General features: G+C 46.5%; 1 pseudogene; it reads right to left on the bottom strand.

Moving 5' to 3' along the window:
* Positions 1 to 5,271: 5,271 nt before the first annotated feature.
* Positions 5,272 to 6,428, bottom strand: LOC144769704 (interferon-inducible GTPase 5-like; annotated as a pseudogene).
* Between the last annotated feature and the right edge of the window lie 6,504 nt (positions 6,429 to 12,932).

The raw sequence follows: 12,932 nt of genomic DNA, 5'->3' as shown, positions 1-12,932 counted from the left end.
AGCTGCATGATGTGGAGGTTGCCATGTCTGTGGGCCCCGGGCTTGCAGCAGCACGTTGTGGACCCTCATTTCTATACCCCGGTGGTGGAAGGTGATCAGTGAGGCCTGGGTGTGCAGGGGCGGGCATGCACCGCTGGGTGGTGGGAAGGGCCGGGGTGCAGCTGCCTGGGTGCGCAGGGGTGGGCATGCACCTCTGGGCGGCGGGAGGGGCTGGTGTACAGCTGCCTGGGTGCGCAGGGGCGGCCATGCACCGCTGGGTGGCGGGAGGGGCTGGGGTGCAGCTGCCTGGGTGCGCAGGGGCAGACAGGCGATGATGTCACGTGCAATTGTATGTACTTTGCCATTCAGGTAGCTGGACTCTGTTTCCGATGACGGGTCTGTCTCGGATGTGGGACCAGGTGAACAGCACTCCATACCGGCACGTGGTTGGAGACACACCGGTGGCAGCAGGTGAGCAGTCAAGCCTGGGTGCGCAGTGTAGCACTCTCTCTCCCGGTCCCTCTCTTCTTTTCTCTATCTCCCTCTCCCCTTCACTGTCCGTCTGTTCTCGCTCACCCTCTCCGTCCGTCTTTCTCTCTCTCCCCCTCTCTGTCTCTTTCTCTTGCTCACCCTCTCTGTCCGTCTTTCTCTCTCTCCCCTTCTCTGTCCGTCTTTCTCTCGCTCACCATCTCTGACTGTCTTTCTCTCTCTCCCCCTCTCTATCTGTCTTTCTCTCTCTCTCCCTCTCTGTCTTTCTGTCTCTCCCCCTCTCTGTCTGCCTTTCTCTTGCTCACCTTCTCTGTCCGTCTTTCTTTCTCTCCCCCTCTCTGTCCGTCTTTCTCTCGCTCACCCTCTTTGTCTGTCTTTCTCTCACTCACCCTCTCTGTTGGCTTTCTCTTGCTCACCCTCTCTGTTCGTCTTTCTCTCTCTCCCCCTCTCTATCCGTCTTTCTCTCGCTCACCCTCTCTGTCCATCTTCTCTCGCCCCCCCTCTCTGTCTGTCTTTCTCTCTCTCCCCCTCTCTGTCTGTCTTTCTATCTCTCCCCCTTTCTGTCCATCTTTCTCTCGCTCCCTCTCCTTCGTTCTCTCTCTCCTTCGCTGTCTCTCTGTTCTTTGATGTGCGCAAGACACTCCTTCTCATCATGATTTTTATCTTGCAGGCTGTGACCTACGGATTGTCCCGAGGGGAGCCGCCATGTGTCTTCATTTCTGGTCTGTGTTTATCTTAAGTAAATTATCATTTGTTGCTTCGAAGGTGAATGTGTGATGCTCATTTTTGTGACGACACATGCATGTTACCATATGTGATTGTGCGACATCATCCAAGTTATTTGGTATAGGAATCCGTGTGGTTGATGTGACATATCTTTGTCCGGTTCCCAGGAGTGGGGCCCGGAGGGTGCGGGGGGGGGTTGGAAGGTGGGGTCCTGGGGGTGATGGCGGTGGGTGTTGTTGCCCTCTTGGGGCTCCGGGATGCATGTTCTGTGGCTCCATGGCATCTGTTATTCTTCAGGTGTGGCTCTGGGCTGGGCTCTCTTTTGTGGTGCAGTTTATAGTCCGACTTTGCAGCAGGTCGGAGCAGGTGTTAGTTTCCTGGTGCTAACGCGCCTTATCGCATGTTTTGTGATCTTATTGCAGATCTGTCAGGTCATTGAGAATGTTGTGGTGTGGTGTTGTCGCGGCTTTTTGCTTGGTGGGAACGTCTAGTCTGCATCTCATTAGCAATAGTTGCCAGGGTCATCCGTGGCGATGTTTTTTGCGGCTGCTATTGCTGGAAAACTGGGGATATGGGCTGGTTGCACCAGCTTGTGAATGGGGTGGTAAGTTTATCGCAAATGTGGCTGTGTTAAGGTGCCGATAACTCGGCGATAGCTCCTTGAGAATATGGCTAAGTGTCATTTACAACACCATTAGCACTAACTCTCAAAAATGCGAGATCTATTGCATTTAAACTGCTGGTTTTTCAAGGCGCAGCGACCGAGTTCCAATGTCCTGTAATGCGATCTACAACACTTTCTCCAAATTGCAGGAGCCATTCAAAGAGCTTTGGGTCCATGACCCGGCTTTTGGGGTCATGGACCCAGAATAAATTTTGGAAAAAAAACTTGCTCATCCTGCCAGATTTGTTTATTTTTTTAATTTAGGCCCATCCCAAAACTCTCTTTAAACTCTCTTTTCTCGAATATTTTTACGCCAAACCAAGCAGAAAAGGAACCTCCTTGAGGAGAGTTTTACTTCCATGCCAAGTTGGGTGTAATTCTGTTCATCTGTTATTTTCTGTATTGAAATGCAAGATTCCTTAAATGGGCTACGTCACTTATTTGATCTCGCCCCTCCCCCCCCTTTTTTTGGTCCTTACGCTTGATGGATCTGCATTTTCTATTGAAAAGTAATATTTTAATTTGCCTATAACTCTGTTAATGGATTTACATGAAATTCGGCAAAACAACCTAATGTTCAGAATGCCAAATTTCATGCACATCCGTACAGTTGAGCAAAAGATATAATAATACTTTACACCGAAAACGTGTGTTTGTTGATTTGGTGTGAATCCACCCATTCATTTAATATAGATCAGCATTTTAAAAAATTGCAGGGCAACTTGAAAAAGTTTAACACTTCTGTACGGACTCCTGTCAATCACACTGGAGTTTTTGCTCAAAGTCACTAGTTCAGTATCAAGCCAATAAAGACACTGGCATGGTTGTATAGTCAGTCACAAGAAGGACATGTTTACCGACTGTCGCTCACCCACACACACTCATGGGCAGCGGTAGGGCCCTGACACTGTCATTGACTCAGCGACACACTATTGGGATTAAGGTCACAGCTACTAAACACGTTTTATGTAATTCTGACGATTAAAGAAATATACATTCGCAAATAATTATGGTAAATGAAAAAGAGATTATAAGTGATAGTAGTTTAAATGTATGAATTGCAGAGTCGTGATATTTTGAAAATGTTCATTTAACCTTGCATTTTTTTAAATAAAATAATCTAGTAAATTCACTGAAAAAACAGAAACAGAGTCACGGTTCTGGCTCACCAGTTACTTTGCTGCAAGAGTGACAACTCAGGTCACCCCTTGCACTGTGTATGACATCACACATGACTTAATTAATGACAGTATAAGTGACATAATTTATGATATCAATGATTACATCACTGTGTCTATAAAAAACAAAATATATCAATGCATAGAAAGGGATATAATAAGAAACTGCACTCCATCTTAGACCAAAATAGCATTTGCTGCATGCTTGTCTCCCACACAGACACATGTAAGCATAGAAAGACTCTCAGAAACACATACAAAGTCGTGCTTTTGCCATACACCACGCACTCAAACACACATTCACAAATACAGATGCATATTGACATATTCAGAGCCACACTTAGCAACACCATTTGCAGAGCACTACAGTCTCAAATCCAGAATCACAAAGACACAGGGTACCCCTTCCTGCACAAAAACAATCTTGCCTGTAATGCAGGCACCCTTGCACCGAGGTGAGGGAGGAACCTGCATTGGCGCTAAGATATGACACATTTCTGCTCTCTCCCTTTCAAACAACGCAGCGTCGCAAGTTGTCTTGCTGCAATCTGTTATGTGAAAGGTTAGTACATCTGGGCCTTGACGTCAAGTGCCTACTAGCATGGTTACTAAGGAGCGAAGGTCTCCCTATTTATATCACTTTGTGCAGGCCCAGAATTATGATCAGGTTCAGAATAGGTATGGGAAGAGGGGGTGCGGTGCTTTTATTTATGTAGATGCAGCTCCACTGTTTGAAGAAGGGGCTGGTTATTCTCTCTGTGTTAGCACCCAACATACAATTCATTGACTATAGTGTTTCATGCACCAGACACATAAATAGTGCCCAAGAGCCAATCATGTACCTCCTAACATCTTACTGGTCACCATTCACTTGCCATTCTCTTGCATAACAAGCCATTGATGCCAAAACACTTCGTCAGGTACAGCAAACTGTTTCTCCTTCTCTCTCTCTCGGGAAACCATTCCTCTATACAGATCACAACTTCACTGCCAGCATATGCCACTGAGAAGTTAGAGGCTCATCCCTGCTTCCTCCTATGTTTGTCCACAAGTTTTGCCCAAGTACCAATAACTGAAACCTCACCAGAGATCCAGCCCTATAACTAAACACTTAGGGGCCTATTTACCAAAAAGTTGCGTAGCGCACCAAGCCACCTTGCTGTGTTGCGTGACAGGGAACCGTCAGTAATTTGCTGTATTTCACATAATATGGCATTTTTCTGTCTTTCTCCAGCGCTGACGCTCAATGTGCTGCCTAGCGCCAACACAGGCTCCCTTGCAGCATGGTGCAAGGGAACCTGTGTGTTGTAGGCAGGATTATTTTTGTGCAGGAAGGGACACTTTCCTGCACAAAAACTATCCCCTGAGGCGTTTTCCTCTTAATAAAGATATTTCTCCTCCTTACGCCTCACCTGGGGAGGTGTGGCCTTTTGACACATTCCCAAGTATACCAGTAATGGTAAATCTAATCATGCACTAAAATCCATGGGTGCTGCATGGGTACACCCATGCACTACCCATGGAACACCTCCCTGGGGAACAGAAATGCAATGCAGCGGTTTGCACTGCGTTGCGCTGCTCCAAAATTATCAAGCCACTCAGGGCCACGCCAGGGGGCCTTGCGTGGCTTGATAAATCTAATTTTTGAGTTGCGTCACTCTTACACCACATTGTGTAGCGCAAGGACGACGCAGCTTATTGGTAAATATGGCCTCAAAATTGTACTCCTGTCATGTGGGCACTGCCTTAATGCTAATGAGAAAGACAATCCTCCTCTGATCCATCAGGGAACTCTAAAGAAATGAAGTGTGCTTAAGACGCTGACTGCAAGCCTTACTGACACAGTGTGTTCTCATCGCTCTCTCCTGTTAAGAATACTAGTACTGACGGTACACACTGGTCATCTTCAGTCACTCTAGTCTATCCTCGAACATACTGCTTCAAACACCAGTTTAAACATGGATCGATCTTATGAGACCCAACAGACCATTCGTACACTGAAATCACTTCACAACTTGCATCCAATGAGCATCCAGTCATAGTCCTTCAATCTTCAGCCAATCAGATGTTCAGTCTTCTCAGTGCCAGTAACCAATCTTTTCTATATCTAATTCTAAAAACTGGACTTCCTTTAGTTACATCTAATAATAATGATCATATTAACCAAGCAATTTTGAGCTATTCAAATAATGCATCCTGAATCATTTTGTGAGCAAATATGTTGATAAACAAACATTAACCTTCCAAGGACCTTTGAAGCACTCTTTTGGCATCTTCTGCAAGATCATCTAAGATTCTGCGTAATAAGTAATAAGTAGTAGCAAAAGAAATCCCTCCAGAGAGCAGTGGTATGTTGCTCATGAAATATTCAAAAGTCATGAAGGCGCTATTCCCATTCTTCATCAACAGTTTTGTTTCCAGTTGAGTGGTTATTTCTGTAGAAGCCACCTGTGATTGTATCACTGATCTTATTGTTTCCACTGGCTTATTAATTTTTTGAGCATCTTTTTGGAGCGATTCTTCATCCAGGCCAAAGTCCCTGAGATACCCTCTTATCGCTTTTATCAAAATGGCGATGTCACAGGCGATCGATAGGACAGCAATGGTGCATGATAATGTGGCCAGCTTCCATATCTCCGTCTTCAGGGCCTCTTTCTTTTTGTCCACAACATGTTGGGAAATGTTGGGCAAAGAGAGCTGGAAGGCATTTCTCTTATGTTCAGGAAGTTCCTCCTTTAAAACCTTTTGCATCTGCAAAAAATCAAACTTGCCAATGTCAAAGGAAGAGAGAAGATGTGGGGGTATTTCAAACCCCAGGTAGTTAGGTGATTTCTGCACTCGTCTCTAATCTGTTGGAGCATTTGGTCTATGTTAAATTGTTTCTTTCGACGTTTTGATGCTTCAATACCATTATCAATTTTTGAGCGCACAAAGTAAAACTGTTTTCCCATATTTTGAACTGCATCCGCAAGCAGGATTAGGTTTTCCCTAATTCTCTCTGTAAAGACTAGGATAAAGAAGTCATAACGATGAAAGTTTACTCGCTGAAGATACGTCTCGGCCATAAAGTTTGGTGTTCCAATTCCAGGCAAGTCCCATAGTTTTACGTTTTCCCGATGTTGGTAGGGATACGCCTTGGGGTCGGTTGCTTTCTCCACGGCACTTGTGGGGGCAGCCCCTTTGTCGTCACTGGTCATACCTCTCATGGCATTGATGAATGTAGATTTACCACAGCCAGATTCCCCTGTGACAGCAATATCAAGCTGTGTTTTCTCTAAGAGTTCCTTAGATAAACTTAGTCCACAATCTGGCAGTCGAAAGGCAGATTCAATGTTTTCAAATTCCTCCTTAGAAATTAAAAATGGTTTAGCATTGGTGCCAAAATGAGCCATATTAAGTTGGATCTACCGATTGTGAGCTTCTTTCTCTTTCACTGTAAGTTTTCAAGGTGGCCTACAGTCAAACAAAAGGGAGAAAAGAAGGTAGTACAAGAAACTATTAGTGATTGAAAGGAAGACAACGAAAAGTGATCAAAGTAATGTAGCTATGCATAAATAAAATTTTCTAAACTTTACATGAACTTTTAGACATCATAGAAAAAAAAATCCTATCAACCTTTGCAGAAATAAACTCATGGGCTTATTTATGAGCCCCATACGCTGTCGGTGTGTCACTTTTTGTGATGCACTGGCGGTGTAAAATATGTGCAACACTGCAACATATTTACAAAGTGACTCATCTAAGCAGAAGCGTCACTTTGTAAACTCCAGAGCTACATTATACCTGCGGCAGGTATAATGTATGCAGGGTAGGCATTCCCCCGCAAAAAAGGCTAGTAGAAGTGTTGCAGTTAAATCTATGAGATTTCACTGCATGACTTCTAGGACGCTACTGCGTCAAATCTTTACACCTGCCTCACCGCAGGCGCAAGACTGACGCAGGCCCTTTCACATGGGGCCTGCCCCATGTGAAAAGACACATTGCTAGAGCTGTGCCTGTTTTCAGAACATCCTAGCAATGGGCCAGTTTTGCGTCAACAGAAACGCCAGGAATACTGACATATCTGTAAATCAATGTGACATGGAGTGCAGTATTTACTGTAAATACGGCGCATCCATTGTGTCGCAAGGAGGGCGCACTGAAAAGTGTTGCATCGCTGTTTTTACGAAGCGATGCAACACTTTTCATAAATGAGGCCCAATGTTTGTACAATTTTCATGATCAATGTCGATGATATGATGGGGGATGCACAGCTGTAAGTTGCAGAGGTGGTACAAAGTTTGGGTAGAAGAGCATCTATCTCAAGTGATACAATCTGAACAGTTAGGGGGCAGCTACTCATGTAAAGGTAGAGTCAAGTCATTCGAGGATACATTTGTATCGGAATATGGGAGAATGTAAGGAGCATTACAGGAAGTAAGTGGTTTTCATGAAGGTCAGGGGAGGAAATGTGTTGACGAATGATGCAGAGAACCATAGAAAGTTGGTATAAATGAAGTATAGATTTACTACTCTTAAATCGACTGCTATGTTCCTAGATAATATATAACCAGACTCCTGTAGAGGATACAGATGGCCAATGCAGAAGAAAGTATCAGAAGGAAGAAGTGTCTGGAATTCAGGACTCCGCGAGGAGACAGCTATGAGACATAAATAAAGCACAAGCTACTTTTATTTGCGAGAGACGCCAAAGGGATTACATTTCTTGAAGATCCACTAAATAAGCTTTACAATTGTTACATATTACACATTGCTTAGATTACAGTGTTTGGTTAGATGTGCAATGCAAATTAATTAGCACATTCATGCTTTCTTCAACATGACCATGAAATGTGGCACACTGCCCTTGGCTTGTGGTAAAAAAAAGTCACCTTCCCATAATGACAGCCTGAGTATTGAGCAACGTCTTTAAACTCCTTTTTAGGTTTCGCACCTGTGACGCAGCGCAAAGCACTGTCGCTACCAGACCTATTGTCGTCGACTCTGCTTTCAAGGGCGACAGGAGATGGGCACGTGCAGGCTGCGGATCGGATCGGTGAACGCGAACCTTCACCACTTACAGGTACGTGCTGAACCCATCTCCTGTCTCCCTTGCAAACCTCCAGCACAATTGCATTTTCCTCGAGACACTAAGACCGCCTCCCCGCCCCCCACGACCGTCCCCGCCACCGCCGCCCCACCACGGCCCCCGCCCAGAGGAAACGTGCAAACTCACCCGGTGCTGCGGGGCGGTAGACCAGCTCCTCCAAATTTCTGGCAGCAGGACTCTGGGCTCTCCCATTAGGCATGGTCTTCACCCGGGCCCCCTCCTGGAACCAAGGACTTAAGCTGCCGCACTTTGCTTTGGTGCCGGGGCTCCCTCTTCATAACGAAAGTTAGAAATGGCGCGCATGCGTGGGCAGCTCCAGCCCTACTCCCAGCCTGGTTACTAAGCTTCTTCCTGTTTCCTTGCCTCAGCTTGTGGCAATAGTGGTTTTCCGTGCCCGCTGCAGTGGCTGCTGTCTCTCTTTTTTATTTTTTTATTTATTTAATGTGTTTGCATATAGCGCTGACTTTAACCGAAGGTGTCAGAGACAACAGTGACCAATAACAAACAGTAACTGGACACCCAGGCGTGTTGAGGACAGACAGAAGCCAGCGCCAAGAGCAGATGCTTGTTTGTGTTTGGACGTGTTTTGTCGCCGCAAGCTACGTTCCTGTGCTGTCTTTGCTTTCAAGTGTTGCAGCGGTCCCAGCAGACTGCGCACACCTCCCGCGAGGCATGTGTTTGGCAGCACTTCTGAAGATCTTTACCTGCCTCCGGGCTACAGTAAGCCTTCTCTCCTTGGTGAATAGTTGTCACATAGTTTATTTTGTGTCATTGTGGTTTAGGTGGTGTTGTTTCCCAGCTAGACAGGAGACGCACATCTGGCTGAGCTCGTTAAAGTAAAGTTTGCAACATCAGCTGCGGGTTCTGGTGCTTCGGTGGGTGGACCCGAAACCCCTCCTCTGCATTCGATTTTGAACCCGAAACTCGCCCCCTCCCATCACATGTGTGCATGGGTGGCTGTGAATCTGGTACAGCCTCCTGTGATGAATCACTGGTTTCTTTACATTGCGGTGTCAGAACCCGCCCCTTTCTCCGTTTAATGACCGTAAGTTTCTGGTTCCGACCCCCCCCCCCCCATTTTCTCCCTTTCAAGGCTAGACTTTCCTTTGCATCGATTGATCTGTACCCATACTGCCCACATTTATCAGTTTGATCCTTTGCACTGGGCTGGGTATAAACCAGATACCCCCCAATTCCTCCCCCTTATAGGCCTCAGGTTTCCTCTGCAGCGGTGGATGTAGATCTGATACCAGCTCCTTCCTTATCAACCACAGGCTGCTCTGCACACCGGACCCACCCCCACACAATCTTTCTCCCTTTAAAGGCTATACATTCGTATGCATCGGTGGCCCTGCACTTGAATCCTTGCCCTCATTTCATCTTCCACAGACTACCTCTTCTCCTAACAAGAGTATACCCTGTAATTCGGGCAGCTGCTTTTGCAGCTGGGCACACGTTTGTTCCTTCCTGTTTTGTACTTCCCGTGTGTGTACTTGTGCATAAAACATGCTCACTGTGGCGCCGCTCTTCTGCTCCGACTCTTCCTCAATGCCGGCTTGTGTTTTTTAGTCAGTTGTATTTCTTGGCAGGGGAGAGTGGCAGGCCTCAGAGTGCATGTGAGCTTGTCTGCACACTTTTTACTATTTTGACTAAACCGCACAATAGAGGGTTATTAGTTGAGCCGAACTGCACATCTTTCATCATTTTTGTAAATGTTATGTTTATTTATTTAGTTTTAAAAAATGTCGATGCAGAAATCAGCACATGCCAACATGTTAGTGTGCCTACTTGTGGCCTCGATCACAGGGCAGTGTGCGGCGGACCCTTTAGGCCTCAGCAGGTGCTCCTCGTGATGTGATGTCTCCAGATGCCCAACTGCCCCAGCAGTTACGTGTCCGACTGCTGCAACTGCTGTCTCGTCTGCGCCGCAAAGAGGACATGCTGTGTGGGGACAGTCTTGAGTGTAAGCACCCAGCAGGGAAGCGCATGGCCATGGGCGTGTGCCACTGCCAGTGCAAGCTGACTTCCAAGGTGTGTGGCAGCGATGGAAGGACCTATGACAATGTGTGGCAAATGAAGGTGGAGACCCGCAAGGCACTGCAACAAGGGTTGCCCGCCATCCTCTAGATGCAGAAGGGAGCCTGTGACTCGGGTAAGGTGTGCAAGCATCACCAGCTTATGTCACCAATGGGCCTTAACTGAAATCTGCTGTTACTATTTTTGTCAAATGTAAATACTTATAACTGGGGACAAGTGGGTCCTTTGCAATGCAATATGTCTTGCATTTGTGAGAGTTTCAACTATTGGCCTTGTAAATGACAATGCATTTTATTTAAATGTTTGTTTTAAAGCATAAATAAAAGGCAGTGTCATTTACAATACCAATAGCTTAAACTCAACAAATTATTGCATTTTTTTTGCCACACGAGTTTAAGCTATTGGCATTGTAAATAACAATGCCTTGGATTTTTGTTTTAAAACCAAAAAACATAAATAAAAGGCATTGTCGTTTACAATGTCAATAGCTCAAACTTGTGTAACTGCGAGACCTATTGCATTGCAAATGCTTGTTTTTTTAACCGAGGGCCATTGTCAGATTTGACTGTCTCAGGTATGCCATACCTGGAAGACGTCCATGGGTTTCACACTCCTGTGTGGGATGCATGAGTAAACATGGACCCTCTGATTTTAGGGACCAGGTATGGCTGAGAGTGAAATTGATGGAAGGCAGTACATCGTCTGTGAAGTACCCGAAGCTGTTACATCTGAACATCTCTAACTCTCATCCAGGGATGGACTGAGAACCAAACCGGCCCTGGCAAAGTGCTCAGCCGGCCCCCTGGGGGGGAGCTTGGGGGGTGCGGCCGAGCTCTTTGCCAGGGCCGATTTTGCAGCTATGCTGCAAAAACAGCCCTGTAACAAAAAACGGCCCCCAGGCCCCAAAACCGGCCCCCACCCTTGCGGCACACCGGGGGATTGCCCGGTGCCCGCAACGGCCAGTCCGGGCCTGCTCTCATCAGCAATCACCAACTGATAGAAATAAATCAGTGGTCCTTGTTCTAGGGCTTGTTAAGGGAGTGGAGTCATCACCAGGGGCTCAGGTTTTGAGAGTCTGTTTTGACTCTGGCACACATGGCAGGAGCCAAGCGTCTCCTACACCAGCAGATAGAGACCAGGACACCACACCTTTTGTTTGAGCACAGGCTTTGTATCAACAATGCTGGGAGGTAGATCAGGCAGTCAGGTAACCTGCACCTATGGTTAACCTCTCAGACAGGGAGGGACTCCCAAGACACATCCCATGGCGCCACTGGCAAGCCCACTGCTAAACTATGTACTGGAAGGAAAATCAGAACCTTGATCCCACTCTTCCTGTCCTATCATTGCAGGATGAGGTGCAGGTTCAGGATCAGCAAACATAGACGAAAAGTGAGGACAAGCGGAGAAGAGCCAATGTCATGGCTTTGCGCAGGGGACATGCTGTTGGTAAGATTAAAGGTCCACAGAAGGACGATTCACCTTTTGCCCTTCAGCTAAATCTGATCGCTGACATCAAGGGATTCCTCTTAAATGATTGAGAAATTGATGCAAAAATAAAAGAAACGCCTAATATTTCCGCATACTGAGTGGAGAACTCTATGGACTCTAATTGGCAGAAAATGGCACTGCAACATCAAAGACCTCCCACCCACATCCCACCATGAGACTTTCTGAAAGACTTAATGGGCTAAATGCTGCAGTTCTTAGCTGAGCAACAAGGAGTTTAAGGGACGATTTATCAATACTCTGCACCAGTGCAAAGTCACCCAAAAGATGCAAATCAGCATAGTGTTGAATTGTTCTTTATTTTCCAACGCAAAACTTTATTTATTCTGGAAACGTGTCTGAAAGTAACATAAAGAAGTCATTTGCAATACTTTGCGTCGAGGGGCATCCCACAAGGGGGTTCATAATTCTATACCAGGACTGGAGGCTTCGGATTATGCTGACTCTTTCTTCGCTGTTTATTAACCTAAATTCACAGTAGCCAACTAAAAATCAAACAGTCTCAAAACGAAATTTCCTGACATTTCGCTACTGACGTCAACAGTGATACACCAATCAGGCCAAGCCTCTGCCGATATAATGGAAGGATGCCATTATAATGCCTCTTTCTTTGCTGCTCCATATCTGAGATAAGTACCCTACTTTATTCTCTTGTGTGCTGCTGCTAACAATTGCAGTGCGCCCTTTGGGCTCTGGACGATTATTGCGCATCCGATGTGGGTGCTCAGGAGGCAGGTAGCAGAGCATTAATTACTCGGACCATTATTGTTGTCCCATATCTAGCATGCCGCCCGCATGGGCGCAAGGGGACTTTGGGGGGAATGGCCTACCGGAGGCCCCTCCCGGGCGGTTTGGGAGGGGCGGGGGAAAGGAGGGTTGTCAGGCACAGGCCGGACATTTTGTTGTTGGGCTCTAAAAATATGCAGCCCAAATGTATCCCAAACAAAGGAGCATAGCCATAAAGGGGTTGGGCTCCTGCTCCCAGCCAACATTTTAGATTTGTTGATCTGGTGGCTGGGAGCTTAGGCGTACTTTGTGTTTTTGTGGTGGTATTGATTATATTAGTTAGCTTAGCTTAAGGTAGGCAGCAGCAATCGATTTTGCAGGTGAAGCGGTGATGGCGCATGAGGATTTCCGAGTCCTGGAAGCCCTCCGGCTGCTCAGTGAGGCAGGCCGGATGGACCTCGTGGTCGGCGAGGTGGCAGGCCCGTCACGCCCGGCTTGACAGCCATCCGTGGGTGCAGCGGCGGCGGTGGCCACC

This window comes from Lissotriton helveticus, chromosome 7 (assembly GCF_964261635.1).
Source record: "Lissotriton helveticus chromosome 7, aLisHel1.1, whole genome shotgun sequence".
Classification (NCBI taxonomy): domain Eukaryota; kingdom Metazoa; phylum Chordata; class Amphibia; order Caudata; family Salamandridae; genus Lissotriton; species Lissotriton helveticus.
The sequence above is the reverse complement of the archived record's forward strand: the minus strand, read 5'-3'. Positions and strand labels throughout refer to the sequence as shown.